Raw genomic sequence first — 20,541 nt, 5'->3', positions numbered from 1 at the left:
TATTAATAATACCCTAGCCACCATGTGCGCATCTTTTTGTTTTTGTTTTTGGGTCACACCCGGCAGCACTCAGGAGTTCCTCCTGGCTCTACACTCAGAAATCACTCCTGGCAGGCTCGAGGGACCATATGGGATGCTGGGATTCGAACCACCATCCTTCTGCATGCAAGGCAAATGCGCTACCTCCATGCTATCTCTCCAGCCCCACCATGTGTGTATCTTTTTCTCTTTCTTTCTTTCTTCTTTCTTTCTTTCTTTCTCTTTCTTTCTTAATTTCTTTCTCTCTTTCTCTCTTTCTCTCTCTTTCTTTCTCTTTCTTTCTTTCTTTCTTTCTTTCTTTCTTTCTTTCTTTCTTTCTTTCTTTCTTTCTTTCTTTCTTTCTTTCTTTCTTTCTTTCTTTCTTTCTCTCTCTCTCCTCTCTCTCTCCTCTCTCTCTCACTCTCTTTCTTTCTTTCTTTCTTTCTTTCTTTCTTTCTTTCTTTCTTTCTTTCTTTCTTTCTTTCTTTCTTTCTTTCTTTCTTTCTTTCTTTCTTTCTTTCTTTCCGTCACACCTGGCATCACTCAGGCTCTACGCTCAGAAATTGCTCCTGGCAGGCTCGGGGAACCATATGGGATGCCGGGATTTGAACCGATGACCTTCTGCATAAAAGGCAAATGCCTTACCTCCATGCTGTCTCTCCAGCCCCGCCATGTGTGTATCTTATATGGCTTCTAAACTAGCCTTTTAAGCAGTCACCTTCATCTGCCCTACATCTGATCCTGTCTCTTATCCCTCCATGCTGCTTCCTCCTGCTGCTTCTTTCTGAATCCCCTCTCTGAATCCTCTCATATCTCTGAGGCAACCCCTTTGATAACTTCCATAGACCCCTCCCAGAAGTGGGCTGGTCTGACCATTAGGTAAGATTAGCATTTAGCCTAGGGAAGGGTGACAGCCAACGACCAACCCATTGGTATGTGTAGCTCCCCTCAATGATGGCTTTGAGGTGGTGACCCTTATCTCATACTTTGAAGGTACCCCTTACCATGGGACACAGGCTGTTGGTGTCCTCACTTCTCTTGAGACCATGACCTCTAGTATATTTCCTTTCTGTCTGCCTGAAGACATGGAGTATATGATGCCAGGTCAGTCAGGGGTACTTGAGGAAGACCTTTGTCACTTTGAGAATCTGGAGGGGGAAAGAGGAAGGGTCTGGAATATATTTTCACAAACATACATACATACACATTTCCACAAGTGCCCACACATAGCACACACAGGACATGTTAGATGTGTGAAGGCATGAAGAAACACAGAAACTTCCCAGCAATCTTGCATCCACCACTGACCCAACAGGAAAGAGTGCGTACAGGTTTCTGTAGTACCCCATTACCCACCGCAGCACCAGGACCAGGGTCTCCGACCCTCACTTATCTAAGGGGCTCCTCCTGAGAGCACATTGGGTTCTGGGAAGATCTTGCCCTTCCATCACCCCAATCGCCACACACTCCACAAAGCGTCCTTTACTTTCCTGTCCCTTGGCCAGACTTAACTTCTAGGCACCAGGGCTGCACCTTGCTCAGTCCAGTCATCTTTCTTATCGGGATTATCGCTCCATGGATGGAGCCGGGGCGTCCTCTGGTGGCCAGGATCGGCATCGCAGTTGCGCACAGACGCCCCTTCCTGCCTGGCCGGCAACTTGGGCAGCTGGTGGTGACCCTCACCCCCTGGAGTTTTTCCAGTCTGTTCCTGGTCCTCGTGCAGCCGTCATAGCCAGATCTTGAGACCCCCGTCGTAGAGCTGGAGTCACAGACATTGCTGTGGTTCAATTTTTGCACCTGGTCTACCAGGAAAGAGGCAACCTGGCTGGAAGGGGGACCTGGGGGCTCTCGCCTGTGTGCGGTGCCGCTCTTCAGGACTTCACATTACATGTGGGTTGAACTGGGGGGAATGTGAAGGGACCATCTAGCCCTAATCAGGGTCAGGAAGCAGATCACCCGAAAGCAGAGTTCACACTAGAGGTCCCTCCAGCAAGCAGCTGCAGAGTCCCTTGTTGCAGAACAGCTGCACAAACTTCCCCACTTGTTGTATTACATAATTAATGATGGAGCTGGATGGGGCTGGATGGTGATGGATGCCATTCCAGGCCACGTGGCTCTGCAACCCCCATGCAGCCGGCGGGTCCCAGGTTAGGCGAAGGAATCAGAGTCACAAGCAGGCAGACCTCAGGAAGCATTATCTTTATTCAGGCCCTAGCCACCACATGTGTGTGGCCTACTCATAACCTTTCAAGCATACAGCCATTCTAGGCTTGCCCTGCGTCTTATCCTCTTTCAGCCATCTCCCTCAGAGAGCCCAGCAGGGCCAAAAGGCAAAAAGCCCCTTAATCCCTTGGCTTCCGGGTTTATCTACCTATTCCAAGACCCCTCCCAGGAATGGGCCGGGCTTTGCAGGTAAGATCACACCTATTATCCGGTTCCCAAGACCCCTCCCAGAAATGGGTGGGTTTCAGATAGGTACCCTACACCCACTCACCCCCAGAACATACAGGAGTGGGTGTAGGTCTGGAGCTTCAAGCCAGTCCAGCAGTGGGGAATACTCATAGAAGCTCCAGATCAAACCATAGGTCGCTGTGGAATGGGAACCCAGCAGAGATGCGCTTCTAAGCTCATGGACCTCAGAGCCCATGGTCCAAGCAGGCAAATTATAGTTTCATCTTATTCCTCTCAATTGGGCTGGAGAGATAGCACAGCGGTAGGGCGTTTGTCTTGCACACAGCCTTATCAGGACGAAGAGTGTTTCGAATCCCGGCATCCCAATAGTCCCCCGTGCCTGCCAGGAGCGATTTCTAAGTGTAGAGCCAGGAGTAACCCCTGAGTGCCATAGGTATGTATGACCCAAAAACAAACAAACAAAAACAAAACATCATTCCCCTCAATTTAGCCCTGGGGACTCCCAGCAAGGAAAGACCCATGGAGGATGATAGGAGATCCTTCTATTTAAGTGCCCACGGTTAAAGATTCTGTCATGGCTGAAAAGGCACAGAAAGAATTGATCCTGGGAGTGTTGGGAGTGTTCTGGACTTGAATGTGTAGTGTACCAGAAAGGGGAGGAAATTCCAGATAGACTAGAGACTGCATAAGTCAAAAGCAGAAGTGTGATGATTTGGGCCACACTTAGCAATGCTTAAGGTCTAGGGTGCAAAGGTGTGCCTGGCATGGTTGGGGAGGGAAATAAAAAGAACATGTTTTGGGCCCGGAGAGATAGCACATCGGCGTTTGCCTTGCAAGCAGCCGATCCACGACCTAAGGTGGTTGGTTCGAATCCCGGTGTCCCATATGGTCCCCCGTGCCTGCCAGGAGCTATTTCTGAGCAGACATCCAGAAGTAACCCCTGAGCAATGTCGGGTGTGGCCCAAAAACCAAAAAAAAAAAAAAAAAGAACATGTTTTAATGGGTGGAAACAGGGACAGTAGGGAAAATGGGGAGAAAAAGTGATGGATGGATGGATGAGTAGAATGGATGAATGGATAGGTAGACTTATATATTGGTGGTAGGTAGGTGGAGGGAAGGATGGATAAATGAATGAAAGAAAGGAAGGAAAGAAGTATGGATGTATGGAAGGAAGGAATAATAGAAGGAAAGAATTGTTAGTGGATGGATAGATGGATGGATGAATAATTGTATGAATGACTGCATGGAGAGATAGATGGCTGAATGAAAAGATGGAGGGAAGGAAGGAGAGAAGGATGTATAGAGGGAAAGGAAGAAGGTGGATGGGTGGGTGGATAGATGGAGAAATGGTTGGCTAAATGGATGGATGGAGAGATGAACCTTTTGATAGATCAGCAGTGGTGACAATGCTATCTTGTGTTCAGGAGACCCTCCAGTGCTGGAAAATAGTTCTTTCAGGAACCCTGCTCAGAGTACTCTCAGAAAACCTCAAATTTCAGCAGACCTTTTATACCCCTTTCACAAAAGGCCACTCACCCTATTTTGGGTTGTTACATAGGTTTATGGTGGGGCAGCTCTGGCCTCTGCTTAGGCAAGCCCATGTCTCTGAGCCTTGAAGGTAGAGCTCTGGCAGCATCATTTCATCAAAGCTCTGACATGAAGGAGTCATGTGAGTACTCAGGAAACACCCATGCCATGGGGTAGATCAGGTATTAAGGAACTAACTGAGAGGGGTGACAGCAGAGGCATAAAGAGAATATATCTTTTGGATATAAAAGAGGAAAAAGATGCTGAGAGAAGAAAAGATTCCAGAAGAGTCAGAACTGGGGATTCAAAAGGACAGACTCACAGTCAAGCCTGCATGACTGCGGTGTTTCGGTTGTGACACCAATGACATTAGGGGCAGCACTGTTTCTAGTAGACAGTGCCTCCCATGGCTGCCCAGCAGCACTCACCATCCTGCACAAGTCCTGGCAGTGCTCCATCATCTGCACCACCTTTCTGTCCCCTTTGCTAGCTGCAACTCCTTGTTCTTGGGGAATTTAGGGCTCCACCTTTGGTGCAGGCAGAGATTGGGGCTGTCACCATGAAAACACTCCACAGTGACATCTTTCTGTTTTTCTTACAGGCCTCTTGAGAAATTCCAGGAGTGCCCACAAGTGACATAGAACACCCCCCCCTCATTGCTTATTCTGATGCAGCCTCATCTTCCCCAAGCACCCCGCTGAGCACCTTGGGCACACTTGGAAGGCTACCCCTGCTGGAGTAGAGGTGTTGGTTCCAGACCTTCTCCTTAGCCCACCTCTGCCCTTGCACTGTCTCTGGTCCCCATTCTGCAAAGTGACATCAGTATCTTTTTGCCTCTGAGGATGAATGAGACATAGAGTCAGATTTCAACCATCCCCAGAGAAGAACCTGGCAAGTGTTTTTCTTGTTGAGTTTCACAAAAACTTAATTTTTATACAGTCGAACCTTGGGATCTATTCCAAATTCAAAGGAAAGAAAAGGGGAGCAGAGACCATGGGAGGGAGAAGGGGGAGACAAAGTTCTCGTTCCTGAAGGATTCTGCACATGACCTACTCTTCTGTCATAGTTCACACCTTTCACCCTCATAGACACTTGGTAAGGTGGGTTCTCCCACATTTTGAGGAGAAGTATGCTATGGCTTAAAGACTGTAACCATAGAGAAAGTTAAAGTAAAGGAAAGAGAAATTAAAGTAGATTAGAAGGAAGAAAGTAAGGGTGAGTGGGAGAATGAATGGAAGGAAGAAAGGGAAGGAGGAGTAGAGGAGGGAACACTCCTTTCTGAGTTAGACAGCAATATCTAGGGGTTACATGCACCTTGTCTGGGGACAATTTACAGCCTGGAAGGACAATTATATTTTTATAGTATAAATATATTTTAAAATGAATTTTAATTGAATCAGGAGATACAAAGTGGCAAAGATTTCATGATTGAGTTTCAGTCATATAAAGGGCAAACATTTTTAAGTTGTGAGTTTTTGGGATGTGTGTGATATAACATTACTTTTAGCAATCATGGATTTAAGAAGCAGAAAATGTCCATAATTCTAAAACATCGGTTTTTAAAGGAAGTACCTATAGACCTGAGTGATAGTATAGCAGGTAGGGCACTTATTTGCATGCACCTGACTTTGGTTCTTTTTCAGGCACCACTTACAGTTCCCTGAGCATACTGCCAAGAGTACCCTGAACATAGCAAAAAAAAAAAAAAAAAAAAAAAAAAAAAAAGAGTATCTCTATCTTCCCTCAAAAATTAATACTAAAAATTAATCTAACTTATATCTGAAGTTTTCTTTTTGCATCTTCCTCCAAGGAGCAGGATTGCTTTTTTGATGCATAAATATCTATGTCAGGGATGGAAGTGAGCTGCTTGTCTTCTCTTGGTGGAAGGTTCTCCCAGTGCACCCTGGGAGAAAGCCAAGAAAGCTGGTGTGAATACTTGTGGCCTTGCATTTAGCGGCCTTGCTCCTCTTCGAGCCCATGCCCAGGATATCACTGAGGGTGGTGAGCACAATGAGCACCAGTGTGGGTGAACTTCTTCATATCCTGCAAACACAAATTTCCAATCCCTCGATCTTTGATCCTATTCAAGCCCAGTCAGCCACTGGGAATCCTAAATTTCTAAGGAGGGAGACAGAGATGACAGTTCAAAGGTCAGTGTGAGCTCTCCCTGCACCGAAGAGGGAGGGTCCCTCTGAGCCTCTGATGTGCAAGCCATCTGTGTGCTAGACAGGGTGCCTGTTCCTAGGTTTGGGGCTCTGAAAGGAGTGAAGGGGCTTGTGTCTCTGGATCTCTGTGTTCCAGGAGGAGCTGAACGTTTTATTATTGTTTCCCTTCATCTCATCTCTCCCTACCTTGGTGCCATCCATAGATCCCATGACCTACACCCTGAAGGAGAGAACAGTATTTGAAAATAAGGCCAGGGGCAATAGTGTAACAGGCAGAGTGCTTGTTTTGTACACAATTGACCTGGGCTCAATCCCTGGCACCACATATGGTTCCCCAAGAGTGATTCTCCCAGCTTGTCAGGAAAAATGAAGTCATGAAATTTTCCTCTATGTGGATGGACATGGAAACTATTATGCTGAATGAAATGAGTCAGAGGGAGAGAGATAGACATAGAATAGTCTCACTTATCTGTGGGATTTAAAAATAAAGGATAGTATTATAATAATACCAGAGACAATAGAGATGAGGTTTGAAAGGACCAACCCATGATAAGATTGGTGAATGCAGTTAGAGAAATAACTACATCAACAACTATCATGACAATGGTAGTGGATGAGAGAAATAGAATGCCTTTCTGAGAAGTCAGGGGAGGAGGGAGATGGGGTTGGGGGAGCGTTGGTGGTGGGAAGGTTGCACCGGTGAAGGGAGTGTTCTTTTTTTATGACTGAAACCCAACTACAAACATGTTTGTAACCACGGTGCTTAAAGATATTTATTTAAGATATTTATTAACAAAAAAGAAATTCTTACAGAAACTGTGCTACCTCTACACAATAAATACTATGTAGCTGTTAGGAAAAAATTTTTTAAAATCACACATGGTATGGGATGGTGGGCATCAAACCTAGACTGGCACCAGCAAGAAAAGCACCTTTACTCACTATACTGTCTCTTTGACAGCAGGAAAATGGTGAAGGGTAGTGGATACTCTACAGTGGTGGAGTGCGCTGAAACTCCACCATTGACAAGATTGTAAATCACAGTGCCAAAAAGAAAATAAATGTTTTAAAAAGAAGGGGCTGAGTCAGAGAGATAGTACAGTGGATAGAAAGTTTGCCTTGCATGTGGCCAACCTTGGCTCAATCCCATATGGTCACTAGAGCATCTCATATGGTCACTAGAGCACTGCCAGGAGTGATTCTTGAGTGTAGAGCCATGGCTCCCAAATAGAAAGATAGGAAGGAAGGAAGGAAGGAAGGAAGGAAGGAAGGAAGGAAGGAAGGAAGGAAGGAAGGAAGGGAGGGAGGGAGGGAGGGAGGGAGGGAGGGAGGAAGGAAGGACGAAAGGGAGGGAGGGAGGAAGGGAGGGAGGAAGGAAGGAAGGACGGGAGGGAGGGAGGAAGGAAGGGAGGAAGGAAGGAAAGGAGGAAGGAAGGAAGGAGAGTAGGAAGGAAGGAAAGTAGAAAGGAAGGAAAGTAGGAAGGAAGGAAGGGAGGGAGGGAGGAAGGAAGGAAGGGAGGGAGGAAGGGAGGGAGGGAGGGAGGGAGGGAGGGAGGGAGGAAGGAAGGGAGGGAGGGAGGGAGGGAGGGAGGGAGGAAGGAAGGGAGGAAGGGAGGGAGGGAGGGAGGGAGGGAGGAAGGAAGGAAAGAAGGGAGGGAGGGAGGGAGGGAGGAAGGAAGGAAGGGAGGGAGGGAGGAGAGTAGGAAGGAAGGAAAGTAGAAAGGAAGGAAAGTAGGAAGGAAGGGAAAGAGGGAGGGAGGGAGGAAGGAAGGGAGGGAGGGAAGGAGTAAGGAAAGAAGAAAGGGAGGGACAGAGAGAGGAAGGGAGGGAGGAAGGGAGGAGAAGGAGTGGGGGAGGAAGGAAGATTGTAATGCTAGATTAGGACCACCTCTTAGACAGAAGCTCAGTGTTCCATCTGAATGCTTTAAGGAGAAGAAAAGCACTGGGGCAGGAGCAGTGGCACAGGCGATAGGGTGTTTGCCTTACACGTGCTAACCTAGGAAGAACCGCAGTTCGATCCCCCAGCATCCCATATGGTTCCCCAAGCCAGGAGCGATTTCTGAGCACATAGCCAGGAGTAACCCCTAAGTGACACTGGGTGTGGCCCCCCCCCCAAAAAAAAAAGCATTGATACAGGGAATTTCTGTGGGACAGCCTGGAGCATGAACCCTGACTTTACCTGTGAGTCGAAGCTAATAATTTGCCCTTTCTGTGTGCCAGTTTTGTGTGTGTAAAGTAACAGTAGCTATATCATGGGGTTGTCAGCTAGATTAAACAAGAGGATTCATATCGGATCTGATACACATAGGTTTCGGTAATTAGATGATCAATATTTTATTTATTTATTTATTTATTTATTTATTTATTTATTTATTTATTTATTTTGAGAGGCCACACTTGGTACTTGGGGCTACTCCCAGCTCTATGCTCAGGGTTGTTTGCAGCATCTGGAATTAAACCCACATACAAAGTGTGTGGTCATTCCTTTGTGTTTGTCTTGGCTCAGTGATTACTCTTTTTTGGTTTATTTATAACTATTTACTAATATTTATAAATTGTCTATAGAACAATAACAGGTTGCCACCAACAAAACAATATGAGATCAAATCTACATAAAGTACTGGGTCCAATGGCCTGATCCACATTAAATTCAATACCGTATTTTCCGGTGTATAAAACGACTTTAGAAAGGAAAAAAAGTCAATCGAAGCAGGCTTTTTATGCATGCAAATTAGACAATGTTCTGTACCCGAATCTACACTCTCAAAAGCCTGCTCAGATTGGCCAGAGTCAGAGAGGAAGTCTATTACAGTCTAACCTTTGGACCTTTGCTTGTTGTGATTGGCTCACTGTGGTACATACAGCTGCAGCACAGCAACGTTCTGTCTTAGACAGCAAATATAGGCCTAAACCTATGTTTTAACTGTAAAATTAGGGGGTCGTCTTATATGCCAGAAAATATGGTATATGTTATCTTTATTATTAAATATTTTCACTCATAGTTAACTATGAGTTATTTTGATTTTGCTGCTGCCACAGAAACAGAGCAAAGAGGCTCCACCTCTAACACCTATGCCCTAAACCCGGAGGGACAGTTTTGGGGATATCCCAGGGCTGACCCCATGAGTCAGTTCTTAGAATAAGAAACCAGATCCTCTTCCCCAAGCAGTGATTTCTCAGTGGCCAGGAGCACCTACCTTGGAGTTGGATCCCTGCTGCCACCCACGTGCACCAAGTTTGGTTCCAGTGGCTCTGATGTTGGGATGCTCAGAGCTACAGTAGAGTTTGAACCCTGGCAAATGTCTGGTGTCAAGGAAAGACAACCCTTTTGGTTCTCATTCAGACACGTACTGGCAGGTTCTGGACCCTCCCCAGGTTCTCCTGCAACTAGACCCTTCCTCTATTCACAGGCCTCCCAGGGCTGCTCGACCCCCAGAAGCCAACCTTCACCTACTCACACTGACCATGGTCTCTTTCAGCTCATGCCTGTTGGGTTCGCTCCACCTCCTTCCAAACGTCTCCTTAGCATCAGCCCGTTTCCAGCTAGCTCTAAAAGACCCAAAACTACAGAGAGAGCCAACAGTAACCAACCAGGAGCCAAGAGGTCCTAGACAGTATGAGAACTGGGGAGTCATGAAGAAATGGCAAGGCTGCAGCAGCCCATCTTTCAAGAGAAGCAGAAAGTTCACCTCTGTAGCAACAGAGAAGTATATATGTGGAGGAAGCCAGAATACAGCCAAGAGGGCAGGGATATGAGCTCAGGGGGCTGGGACCTGGGTTCTCAGGCAGGAGCCAAGATTTGGGTTCTATCTCCTTTACTGTGTGGTCTCCCGAGCACTACTGTGGAGCAAGCCCTGAGTACAAAGGTTTTGCTACTGAATGTGTGGGTACCCTTTCAGACAGATCACCTGTGGTGAGTGTATATATTTTTTTCAGGTCAGGATGGGGCAACTGACTTGACTCTGCTGCCATCTGGCCTCTGTTTGATGAGGGCCTGTGCCCTGGAGTTCCCAATACTTCCTGCTCAGTGATGTCTCCTTATACCCCATAACTTTTAGTTTTGTTGTTGTTTTAGGGTCACAATTGAAAGTGCAGGGCCAGCCTCAGAGTTCAGGAAGTCAGAGTCCTAGGCCTGGTTCAAGCTCTACAATCACTGTCTTTCCATTTTGATGAATTTTTAAAACTTTATGAATTTTGTCTTTTGGGCCATACCCACTAGAGCTCAGGGGTTACTCCTGACTTTGTGCTCAAAAATTACTTCTGGCAGTCATGGGGAAATATATATTTAGGGGACCATTTGATGCCAGGGATCAAACCCATGTTGGCAAGGCAAATGCCCAACCCTCTGTTCTATCGCTCTGGCCCCCATAATTATTTTTTACTTTTAGTCTTTACTTTTAAATTTACAAATAAATTCTTAATTAAATCACCATGAGATACACAGTTACAAAGTTGTTCATGATTGAGTTTCAGTCATACAACGTAGGCCAGGGGCCAGAGAAATAACAGCGGTAGGTCATTTGCCTTGCAAGCGGCCAACCTAAGACTGACAGTGGTTCGATTCCTGGCATCCCATATGGTCCCCTGAGCCTGCCAGGAACGATTTCTGAGTGCAGAGCCAGGAGTTACCCCTGAGTGTCACCAGGTGTGACCCAAGAGCCCCCCCCAAATGCAGACCACTCTTCACCAGTGCACATTTCTTGTCAATGTCCCCAGTTTCCCTCCCACTCTCCCCTCTGCCTGCCTCAGTGGCACTTTTCTTCTCTCTCTCTTTTAGACACTGTAGTTTGCAATATTGCTATGTAAGGGGTATCATATATATCATGTTACCTCCTTTCAGCACCTAGTTCTTATCCAGAGATTATTTCCAACTATCATTGTCACAGTGGTTTCTTCTCTGCCCTAACTGATTCTCCAGCTATTTGTGACAAGCTTCCTACCATGGATTGATCCTCCTGGCCCTCATCTCAATTGTCTCTGGATATTAGTATCAAACTATCTTTTTTATTCTATCTCACAAATGAGTGCATTTTAATGATATTTTTTAACAAAGCTGGTGGTCTGAAAGGTCCAACCTTTCCCAAAGACCCCGGATATGCCTTCCTTTCATTCCTGTCTCTCATGGAGCCTGGAGCTGACTGTATTATACATGTACCCCCACTCCCCCAAGTATGCTCAAAGTGGGTGAAGCGAAGATGCTCACAGCCTGCCAGTGCCAGGCACAAAAGTTGCACTGGAGACCTGAGTGCCAGTTAATTATAAAATTGGCCATTCTCTCTCTTGTGCTCTACCAAGAAATGTTCATCAGTCTCTTCTGCCAACCCTGTTGGAACTCCAAGTTGGCACATAGCTCTGCTTCTGCTCAAAGTCTCTGAGAAATGGGTCACATCTGTGTGTTTTTGTGAAATGTAAAAACTGTAGTGATTGAACCCAAACAAAACTTGTCAACTATGGCCCTATTATGACAGTTAATCTGTGGGCAGTAGCAACTGTTTCTGGGGGGTAGGGTGAGAAGTCTTTTGAGGGGGTTAGAGGAACAGGAAAAATAAGAGGAAATCAAGTGCCTGCCTCCTTCAAGACCCCCAAGGTGGTGCGGCCCCCCTCACCAAGCCTGGTGGGCATCAGCTTTTTCTGTCATTAGTTCCAACTCACACAGAGATTGCCAATTCTGCTTGTTTGTTAGTAGTGTCAGGATTATCTTGTGTGTGCATAAAAGCACACAGATCCTTTTGTTGTTGTGATGGGGAACCTTTGGGAATCACACCTGGGGGCACTCAGGGGCCATTCATGGTTCTATGTTCAGAGGGATTGGACCCAGGCCTGCCACATGTACAGTAAGCAACTAACCCATTATATAAGCCCTTAAGCAACCTCAGTGTTCAAATCCTAGTGTACATCCTGGTGAATCATTTTGAGTAATTTTGTTTGAAAGCATTTCTAGGCCAATGAAATAGCTCAGAGGGCTGGAACACATACTCTACATGCAAGAAGCCTGAGTCAGTCTTCAGCACCACTGAAGCAATCTGAAACACCAGACTGGGAGTAGCCCTCGGTAGCCCTAGGTACCACTGATAGAAGAAAAACCATTGCCCAAGCTGTTTAGCCTCTGGCTGCTGGTGAGACAAAACTAGATTCTTGTATCGAAAAGCAGAGAACTTGGACTCTAGAGGCATAGCTTTGGGGATCAAGGAAAGGAAGAGCCAGAGAAGAGGACCCCAAGCTGAAGAGTTGCATTTTGGGGTAGGGAGCAGGCCCATTGACCAATGGTTCTCAGTCCTAACTAGGAAATGGAACCATGCAGGCTGCCTCTTTGAGTCCTGGTGGACAGGCAAGAGTCCAGATAAATGGTGCCACTCCTGGTAACTGGGCAGAATAGTTGTGGCCAGAGGCAGGAAAAGCACATGAGAAATGTGTGGTAATCATGTCGTGGTTCTAGCTGACCACTCTGGTAGTGCCCTGGGGAGTTGTGAGAGAGGCACTTTTGCCTGGTTTTCAATGTTGTTTTCAGGACTTCCCAGTGTCTGAGATGGGCCATTATGAAGCTGTCACTGGTCTCCTGGCATCTCAGCACTTGGTTCTTGTTGCAAATCAGCCCTTGATGAGGCTGGATGATGGTGGGATGGAGGATGAGGACTTCCTCCTCCAACTCAGACCACATGTCTGCCACCCTGTTCAGCTGGAGGTTCTGAGGTGATAGCGGCAGGTAGAAAAATTCACAGGCAGTCAGGCTTCAGGAGATATCAGCTTTATTCAGTGGATAAGGCTGAAGTGAAAAAGTCCCAGAATGACCCCCAGAAAAAAGACCCTGCCTTCCACAGACCATTGCTTTTATACACAAGAATCAGGTACCACCCTAGGGTGGGAGCAGAATACCAAGTAAGAAATAATCCAATATACTATTACCAGGTCAGACCCTAAGGTAGGACACAATTATTTATTAGGGTAGGATCAGTAACCCAACAGATAACAACACCCTCACCCCATCCTGCTGGCCTGTGACCCTATCTCATCACCCACATTTGGAGCTGTCAGTCATTCTGTGGCCTCTTCCTGCACACAGCAGGCTAGATGATGTTTTCTTTTGTTTTGGGGTCACACTTGCTTATGCTCAGGGATTATTCCTGGCAGGTCTTGGGGGACCCTACGTGGTGATGGATCAAACCCAGGTCCATTGCATGCAAATTAAGTTTCCTACTCACCAGCTCGCTCTCTCTCTCCTGCCCAGCAGTGGTGAATTTGTATGTGGGACCAAGCAATACAGAATGACGTGTGGAGAAATCAAGTACAGGGACAACATAGCTGGCAGGGGATGCAGCTGTGGTGGGTGTACAGGGCTGCAAAACATTCTGACAGTTCTGCAAAAACAACCTATGTCTCCAGTCTCTGTAGCTCATCACTGACAGAAATGGTCAGATGGCACTTGGTCCAGTGGTTGGGGCTGCCAGGACTGAGAAGTCCCATAGGGACATCGTGGTGCTGCCCCCAGAGTTTGCAGAATCAAACACTGGAACTCCAGGGTGGACAGGAGTCATGCAAGAGAATCTGGCCTGGATCCTGGTGTGTGTGTGTGTGTGTGTGTGTGTGTGTGTGTGTGTGTGTGTGTGTGTGTGTGCTACAGACCCTGAATATAACTCCTACTCTAGGTGTTATCATATTTCAGAGAACCTGCCCTCATTGGAATGTGAGAAAATTCCATATGGACTTATTTATTTTTAGATTTTTTAGTCTCCCCCCAGGTGGTGTGAGACCATATATGGTGCTGAGAATTGTACCCTGGGTCAGCCACATGCAAGGCAAGTGTCTTAACCCTGGTACTATCTCTTGACCTTCCCTGTTTGAAAATCTGTGGGTGAATGCTGACAAGTGATATGCATGCTACCACTTCATTAACAATAGTGTAATCAAGCGGGGGGGGGGGGAGACATAGGGAGACAGAGAGAGAGAGAGAGGGTAGAGAGAGAGGGAGAGAGAGAGAGAGAGAGAGAGAGAGAGAGAGAGAGAGAGAGAGAGAGAGAAGAGAGCAGGGGAGGGAGAGAGAGAGGTAAGATGCCTTCTCCAGGGGAGGGTGAGTGGTGAAGGCTATTCATTCTATAAGTGAAACTCAATTTTGTATTGAACAAATTTGTATTCATAGTGTTTAAATAAAGTAATTACAAACTGAAAAAATAAAATTCTGTGGGTCCATTTTTTCTTGAACAAATAGGAAGAGTGGCTCCCTCCAAGAATCTGAGACAAGATGGGCTGAAGTAAAAGCCTTCTGTACAGTTTGCCAGAGAGGTTCTGAGGGTCACCCAGGGCTCAGAGCAGAAATGGGAAGAGGCCTGAGGACCACAGGATAGGACAGAGATTTGCAAACTCCTGAAAGGAAAGCTGGTAATGATACTGTACAAGGGAAATTCTGAAGCCTTAGGATTTGGGAAGAAATATGGAGGGGTCAGAAGCTCTCCCTAAGCAAAATAAAATCTAAAAACCTTAACTGGAAATATTGGAACAAAAGCTTCTCTAGAGCAAAAGACACTGTACACAAAAAGCAGGGATTGATGGGGAAGAAAATTGCATCTCTAGAGATGACTGGATTCTTTAAAGTTCCTATGAGTAAAAAGAGAAACCATCCACCCCTAAAAAGTCCAGCAGATTAGCTAGCAGATATGAATTGTGAATCATGTAGATAAATGCAAATGCTAGTTATAGAAAGACACCAAACCTCACCTGGTCAAGATGAACATCTACCTGTTGGGATGAGAAAACATGACAAGGACTGATACTAGCTGGGGTAGGAGATTTCCAAGGGATAGACTAGGAAGGAGTAAGCCCTAAACAAGAAATCAAGAAAAGCCTTCTAAATCAAGCCCTAAGCTTCTAATAAAATCAAGCCCTAAGCTTCTAATAAAGCTATAAATTAAGAAAAGATGGACCCACAGAATTTTATTTTTTCAGTATGGCCCAAAAATCAAAATAAAAACAAAGGAGTGTATAAAGGGACAGTATTTCATTAATAAAGTTAGTACCCAAGTAATTATATTTTGGACTATTAGAAATATTCTGGCTAGCCGGCATGGGGTTGGAGGAGACCCAACGTGGAAGGCCTTCTCCCTAACTTGGGTGCACTGGGAGCCTTGATAGGCCCCCAGCCTTCCCCTCTTCTGCCCCTGGCCTCCAGGCCTTCTTCTGGGGTGGCAGCCCAGGCGGCCAGAAATGGTTGGTCCTAACTTGGGGTGTGCTGAGATTTGCTCAGTTGTGCTGTTTGTCACTGGCAATTTCTGACCACTCTGCATATGGAAAACCACACGGGGGCTAGTGCCCCCGCACGCACTGCATGTATTAAGAGTTTTCCTTATCTTTATGTTATGTTTTGCGTATCCAGAATTTCCATTTTGTATTCTGCCTTTTCCCACACCCCTACAAAGTCATTTTTACTCCTTAACTCTCTCACCCCCTCAAACATCACTAACCCACATTACTCTTTTTAACTTCAGTATTGCACAATCCTAATTACAGACTAAAGCCGTGCATTGTGTGTAACAACCCCAAACTGTTTCAAACGACATAAAATGGACACATATTTCTTTAGAATATTTTGTGTTTTTTCTCTGACAACTATAAGTCTTACTAAATATTCTCTTATACAGTGATTATTCTAACCACTTTTTATCTTCTCTTTATGAGTTGTTCAACAACGAATTTTGGTGAAAGAGTTTAATGCTTATGATTGAACCATGTCATGGGGATTGTTGGACTTGTTCTTATGACCCCCATATGCACCAATAACACCACGTGGCATTGCTCCTTTTTTGCATAAGCACATTAAAATGGGAAAATACTGTACATACAAATAAGATCCTATCTAATAGAGATTGGAATACACAAATCTTGTAGTGTAAAGGGACCTTACACCCTGAACATTGACATAACGACCTGGCACAGGCCTCAGAAGAAAGGGCATTTTCCATTCACCCCTGAACCAGGGAAGCCATTCACAAAACATCCAGTTTTGTCTATAACAACACCTGGAAGCAATCCTCTACCACGGAAAACCCTACCACTGCTCAGACATCGACCTGCTCAAAAAAGACTTCCCTTAACACTAAGAAGACTTGACAACAACAACAACCTGCTTACAGGACAGAGTTTCCTGCATTGCCCTTTAATGGTGAGGTGAAACGAGAGGACGCTCCACATCCTGACTTCAATGTAGAGGATATGCGGATTCCAGGATCTTTAATACAGAAACATGATACCAACAACAGAGACTGTGTGAAAAGTGTGTTGGCACTACGGACAATGTCTTGGATTGGACGATCTAACTTGCCTGGAGCCTACAGTTGATCTTATGCCAGGAAACTTCAGGGGTCGGGTCTCTTTGTATTTAGGCCAAGATTATTCCTTTCCATGCCCCTCATATTTTGGTGGGCCTATGCAAACAACAATTGCCACTCTAACACTGTTTTTACTGTGCTCCTTTGACTCTAATTAAAAAAAACCCACTTAAAATTTGAGGTTAACTTAAGCCAATATGCATGTACATGGAAATGTAAAAAATACTATGCCTCTAATGTTTAAGGAGTTACATAAGTTTTATGGCTTTAGATTGCCTTGTGTGCCGTTAAGAAATATTATAATATGTTACAATCTGGGGACTTGAGGGACAAAGTAATTGTACATGGATTCTGTTTTATTTATCTTAATGTTCTTTGGCTGAAAGTTCAAAGTTAAGATATCAGCAAGGGGACTTCTTCTGAGAATTATGTTATGGGTGATTGTCCTTCCACTGTAACTTTACCTTATCCTCTTTGCATCTTTGTTCTCATAATTAAAAATAAAAAATTAAAAAAAAAGAAATATTCTGGACTTTTTTCTAGTACAGATTAAAAAAAAATCCCAATTTGGTGTCATGAACTACTTAAAGGAGGAAAAGAGTCTTGACTGAATTGTACTTTCAAGCTGACTTAAGTACCACCTCTCATGACCAGAGTGATAGCATAGCTAGTAGGGCTCTTATCTTACATGCAGCTGACCAAGGTTTGATCCCAGGTATCCCATATGGTCCCCTGAACACTGCCAGGAGTAATTCTGAGTGCAGAGCCAGGAGTAACCTGACCATTGTTTTGTGGCCCCCAAACAAAACAAATAAAATACCTTGACTCCTCTTACTGGAGAACTCTGACAGGAATGAACATGTCCTGCTCTGAACAGTGTTCTGCAGTCTGGAATAATCATGTCCAAGGTCTGGAGTGTTAGTTGGGCTGGTTAGGCTGCATGCAATGACTCAAAATTGGCAGCCCAATAGCAGTCAGCACCTCCCCAGGGAACCTGCAGTCCAGGCCACCCCTATGTTGAGATATAGTGGAGCCCTTCCCTGAAGGCCCCCAGGGCTGCATGCTGGGTACTCTATCCATCCTCACTTTCCCGAGCAGTCCCACTCCCTACTCTAGTCCTGCCACACCAGTACGATGTAGCTTCATGAGCCAGGCTGGACCCTCAGCTCTGCTAGAGGCTGTATCCTTAGGCAAGTGACTGAACCACTGAATCACAATAGGAGATCCTTGAAGTAAAAATCTTATGTGGTTGTGAGGATTCAATGGGAAACTACACACTGACACCCCCACTCCTCCACACTGCCTGGAACATATTGTGTAACCTTCCTTCTTTCCCAGGGATTCAACCAGTTTGTTTTTTCCTTCTTAATTAATTAAATAATTAATTAATGTATTTATTGGTCACATTGGTGGTGCTCAGGAATTCCTCCTGGCAGTGCTCAAGGGACCATAAGGTGCCAGAGACTGAACCTGGGTTGGCCACAAGCAAGGCAAGCGCCTTACCTGCTGTACTATTTCTCCATTCCCAGTTTGGTTTCTCTTATAATAGCCATTTGTGGACCATTTACAAAGTGCAGGCTGAGTACTGTGCTCAGAATTTTATAGGTATTGCTGCATTCATTTCTCTGGAGGAAGGGGTGGGACTGGGGTAAATAATGTCCTACCAAACCTACACAGGCAATGCCAAGCTTAAAGTAGAAGGGTAAATAGATCTCTTTTACAAGGTTTCAGTCATTTAAAATGCAGTTGGACCCTAGGTCAGGTGCCCCTGAGAAGATTGGGTATTTGGGCTCAGAGCACAGATGTGAAGTGCTATGAGGACTCAGGGAGGTTGAAAAGAGGCTGTCAGTGCTAGCAGTGGCCAGAGGGAGCTCTGTAGAGTCAAAAGTCCCCCTCGACCACCAGTACCTTGGTGTTTCACTTCAAGCTCCAAAGCAGGGAGATAAAGCCCTTCTGTTGCCAAGTCACCCATGGGGTGCTACTGGACTGTGATGACACCAGGGAATGAAAGCAGGGAGTAGGGAGAACTGGCATGTTTTACAGATGTGGCCAGGTGAGGGGCTAGCCCTGGGGATTTAGCATATAGGAATGGCAAATAAGGGTACACTTGGAAGATATCTCATGATCAAGGGTCCAAGGATGTCTAAAAGACATTAAGTCCCCTAAGCACTCCCCTGCCCTGTGACCCGCTTCTCAGTAAACCTGAGCTCCAAGGCATGAAACTGTATTGCCAGCCTGTGTCCTTGTGTTTCCTGAAAACAAAACTTCCTCCTTCTGGGAAGGGCAATGGCTATCTTTGTGTACTTTGAGAAATACATCTCAGTGAAGGGTCAGGAAAACAAGTTGTGTGGCTTTGGAGCAGACATCTGACCTCTCTGAATCTCTATAGGATCCAATAAGGTGTAAGAAGAATATGGCATCACTGGGTCTGATGCCCATGTACACATAGACATCTCCTGTATGCCTAACCAGACAAAATGCTAATATGGTGAGCTCAGCACCCATCCACAGAGGCCCAGCTGGCCCTCCAAAACAGCTGCCCCCAGGGGCTGCTTACTTGTCAGGAATCCAAGGGAGTCTTCCCTGTCTTCTGCTCCCATGCTCCCAGAGCTTGTCAGAGGTGCTCCCTGCACTCACGGTTGAGTTTCCCCCATGTTTCCCCAATGGGAAACAACCCAATATGGGTGGGGTTCAGGGTGGGGAATGTGGAGGCTTTTTAGGTTTTTCTGAGTCACACATGCAAAACCCACTGCTTGAGTCCAAGGATCAGGACAGTTAGATAAAATGCAGAAAATGGTGGCACCAGAGACAGTACAGCAGAGAGGCCGGTTGCTTTGCAAGCCGCTGACAATGGGTTCGATGTCCAGCATTCCATATGGTCCCCCATGCCCACCAGGAGTAATTTCTGAGCACAGAGTCAGCAGGAGTAGGCCCTGAGAATTGCTGGATGTGGTCTCAAAACAAAACAAACAAAAGGCAGACAATGATAGGGGGAAATATGACCTTATCAGCCAACAGAAAACATGTGAGAGAAAAAAAGGTGTGTCCATGTGCATGTGTGAATGTGCATACATGTATTGGGGTGGGATGTGGGGCACACAAAGGATGCCCAGGAATCAAGCAGCTGGACACAGACCCTCGGTGCAGCCCCACTTGAATCTTATACCAATGATTTCTTCTTTAAGGATGTACTGCAGAGAAAAGCATGCTGAGTGCTAAGAACTCAGGTTCCAGTGTGCACACAGCAGTGCCTTGTTAAGAATGGAATCCTCCTATAACAAATCCAGAGGCTTTGGCAGGGTGAGCCTGTTCTAAATGGTGCTGTGATGCTTCCCGCACAACCAATGGAGAGATCCTGGAACTGGGTAGTCCCAAGGTTGAGGCTCCTTCTTTGGCAGCAGCTGAACCACCATCATGATGGATGGCAGGTAGATGCGGGGTTAGTAAAGTGGACAGAGATTTGACTCAGGAGAGATCCAGGTGGGCCTGGCCCTTTCTCTAGCTCTTCTCTCCCAGTTTTGGGGTTCACAGTGTGGCTCTGAACTCAAGGGTTTCTTTGGAACTCAGTACCAGGAGCCTCACATGGCTCCCCAATACTTCTGCTGTTAGAATTGATCCTCGGGCTTCAGGGTCAGACTCTGGAGTCCTGGGGCCCACATACAAAACCCAGTCCAGCATGCCTCTGAGAAAGGCACTTGACAGTGGTGTGCCCCATTTGTAACACATAAACCGCCAGGAGATTTTTAAAGGTTAAAAAACCTTAAATGTGGGGCTCGAGCGATAGTATGCAGGGGTTTTCAAACTACGGCCTGCGGGCCACATATTGTATTTATTCCCATTTTGTTTCTTCACTTCTAAATAAGATATATGCAGTGTGCATAGAAATTTGTTTATAATTTTTGTTTTTACTATAATCTGGCCCTCCAACAGTCTGAAGGACAGTGAACTGGCCCCCTGTTTAAAAAGTTTGAGGACCCCTGGTAGTGGGTAAGCTTGTCTTGCAGGAAGTCGACCCAGGTTCGATCTCCAGTTTTCCATCCTCTGCACCACCAGCAGTGATTCCTTAGTGCAGAGCCAGGAGCAACCCCTGAGCACCTCGAGGT

The sequence above is a fragment of the Suncus etruscus genome, chromosome 9, assembly GCF_024139225.1.
Source record: "Suncus etruscus isolate mSunEtr1 chromosome 9, mSunEtr1.pri.cur, whole genome shotgun sequence".
Classification (NCBI taxonomy): Eukaryota; Metazoa; Chordata; class Mammalia; order Eulipotyphla; family Soricidae; genus Suncus; species Suncus etruscus.
The sequence above is the reverse complement of the archived record's forward strand: the minus strand, read 5'-3'. Positions refer to the sequence as shown.